Raw genomic sequence first — 3,162 nt, forward strand, 5'->3', positions numbered from 1 at the left:
CCTTGTTGTGCTCGCAGCGGCGAGGAGAGCGGCGATCCCCACGTGCAATTGACCTGAGACTCCCCGCCGGGCCTCTGGGGGGCAGGTAGGAGGACATGGGTATCCCAGCACTGGTGCCAGGGACGCGGGGTAGAGGTTGTGTCTGATAATTGGAGAAGCCCAGGGAGGACCGGCACCCAAAGGCACCGATGCGGGGAGCACTACTGGTGTGCCCACGGTGTTGTGGTGTGGTGTGCTGCTGTGTGATGGTGGTGTAGGTGACGGGGCACCTGAGGGGAATAGGCGAGCGGCGGGGCACAGACAGGAGTGTGCTGTGTAGCGGCCTCGGCCTGCACCGGAACGGCAGATGGATGTGCAAAGGAATGACCCGGGGCGCGAGCAAAGCTGTACAAGAGGAAAATGTTGTGTGCTGACAGCTGCACCAGACAACAAAAAGTAATAGAATGCGTGGTCGCATAAAACAGGCAGGGCGTGGAGAAAAAGAGTCGAGGTGAGAAAGGATGTTGAACGAGGGTGGGTGTGCTCGTTGCGAGAAGGGATGTGGTGGGAAACGGAGCACGAAGACGGGAGTGCATGAGTGAGTGGTGTGAGTTGTAGAGAGAATGTGTGGTGTAGTGGTTGTGTGTGAATCATCACTGGAGGCTTCGTGCCATGGATCATCACTGGAGGCTTCTTGCCATGGATCATCACTGGAGTGGAGAGACACACAGGAGGCCTGGCTCTTATCACAGGCACAGGACTCACCAGGCTGGGGAGACATGCAGGAGGCCTCTTCCTTAGCCGAGGAACCGGATACACTGGGCCGTGGAGGCGCACTGGCGGTCTCTAGCGCAGAGCTAGCACCACCATCCCTCCTGGCTCGATGCCCACTCTAGCCCGGCCGATACGAGGAGCTGCGATGTAGCGCACTGGGCTATGAGTGCGCACTGGGGACATCGTGCGCTTATCCTCATAGCACGGTGCCTGCCCGGTCACTCTCTCGCCACGGTAAGCACGGGGAGTTGGCTCAGGTCTCCTACCTGACTCCACCAATCTCCTCGTGTGCTCCCCCCCAATTCTGGGGCTGCCTCTCGTGCACTTTTCCTCGAGCCAACTCCTCATAGTGTCGCCGCTCCGCTTTAGCTGCCTCCAACTGCTCTTTCGGACGGCGATGCCCATGGTCCTTTGCCGTCCAAGATTTCCTCCCATGTCCAGGAGTCCATTCCACCACGCTGCTTGGGCCTTTGGTGGTGGGTGGTTCTGTAACGCCTGTTGGTGGAAGAAGGTGAGGACCAAGGTGCAGCGTGGTAAGTATTCATAATACTTTTACTCAGAACACTAAGACAAAATAACAAAAATAGACCAACACGAAACAGTTCTGTCTGGTGCAGACACAGAGACAGAAAACAACTACCCACAAACACAGGTGGGAACAGGCTACCTAAGTATGGTTCTCAATCAGAGACAACGATAGACAGCTGCCTCTGATTGAGAACCACACACGGCCAAACACAAAGAAATAGACAACATAGAACCTCAGACATAGAATGCCCACCCCAACTCACGCCCTGACCAACCAAAATAGAGACATAAAAAGGATCTCCAAGGTCAGGGCGTATCACTGTGATATAGTTACGTGCGACATATGCATAGTTTCCTGAGTCACATTTGGTGTTTTGTTGATGTTGGTGGAAAACGCTGTGTCAGGCGTCGCTCCTGAATCTTCCATAAATGTTTAGTTGGGTTGAGACCCCTCTTTCAAAGTCACTGAGATCTCTCCTTCTAGCCATGGTAGCCAAAATAATGGGCAACTGCGCATTTTTATACATGATCTTAAGCATTCTGGGATTTTTATTGCTTAATAACTCAGGAACCACACCTGTATGGAAGCACCTGCTTTCAATATACTTTGTATTCGTCATTTACTCAAGTGTTTCCTTTATTTTGGTAGTTACCTGTAGTAGCTCAGCTCTGGTCACCAACTCTCCCTCCCCCTCTCTATTTTTTCCATTCCCTCAAGGGGCCCCATTCCTTCTTTTGTTTACCTCTCCTGCTATTCTCTCCCACTCATACCTTCTCTTGTCCTTCACCTGTTAAACACTGTCAGGAACTCACAGATTGAATAGGGAAACAACACGTCACACCTGATACTCCAATTACACCTCTCGTCCATCTGGATTTATTCATTGGTACCGAGTCTCGCTAGCGCCATGCACGCCACACCGCGCACGTCAGCTAGAACATCAGCAGTAAACTTAACATGTTATCCATAGCGACTAGCTTCAAATGATTCAGCAATCCTCATGTAGCAGAGTTGAAAAGAATGAGAGATGAGGAGAGGAGGGAAGGAGAGGGGAGGGAGCGAGAGACTGAGATGGGGAGAGTGAGCCGGCGAGAGTGAGAAGAAAACAGGAGGTGAGACGAGAGATTAGAGAGGCGAGTGCCGTAGATGAGAGAGGAGAGAAGGCTGACGGAGATGATGGAGGCGTCCGCATGAGGTAGGCGCGCGAGAACGAAAAGACAGACTACGAGAAGAGAAAAGCAGAGCCGGATAGATAGAGGGGAGTGTAGACGAGAGAGATCATGCGTGAGAGGCACGAAGTGGGAGCCAGAGAGACGAGGGAAAGAGAGCAAAGGAGCACTGGATGAGAAGGAAGCGATTGGGAGAGAGAGATGGATGAGTGCAGCGAGCACAAGAAACTATCCCGGAGACAGCACGGGTGTCTGTGACGGTGACGATAAGAGAAATGTCAAAGCTAATTCAAGAGAAGTCTGTCACACTATCCTCTGTGAGCAAGGTATAAAATGGACGCCTACGCGAAGTAGTAGCGGGCAGTGTGATGACCACCGAGCGCTGCAAAGTCGAAAGCGAGAGACGAGGGATTGCGAGGAAAGAGTGGAGAAGACAGGACGGCGGAAGATTGAGAGAGAGAGGTAATCGTTGTGAGTGGTGGAAATCCAGAGAAACTGTGATGAAACATGGAGAAGAGAGGGTGCTGAGAGAGGTAGACAGACCTAGGCACTAATCCAGAACGCTAGCGGAGAGAGACTTGAGAGAGAGGAGAGTGGGAGACTGAGAGAGAGTGGCGAGAGAGAGAGAGAGGAGAGTGACGAGAGTGATTGGATGACGAGAAGGAGGAGCAGGTGGAGAGAGAGGGATGGAAACTGGAGAAGTGTGTAGGC

At 52.5% G+C, this 3,162-nt stretch overlaps 1 pseudogene; it reads left to right on the top strand.

Annotated features, from left to right (window-relative positions):
• LOC112071053 (semaphorin-4G-like) overlaps positions 1–3,162 on the top strand; it is a 47,089-nt pseudogene that overhangs the window by 34,511 nt on the left and 9,416 nt on the right.

This window comes from Salvelinus sp. IW2-2015, unplaced genomic scaffold (genome assembly GCF_002910315.2).
Source record: "Salvelinus sp. IW2-2015 unplaced genomic scaffold, ASM291031v2 Un_scaffold1502, whole genome shotgun sequence".
Classification (NCBI taxonomy): domain Eukaryota; kingdom Metazoa; phylum Chordata; class Actinopteri; order Salmoniformes; family Salmonidae; genus Salvelinus; species Salvelinus sp. IW2-2015.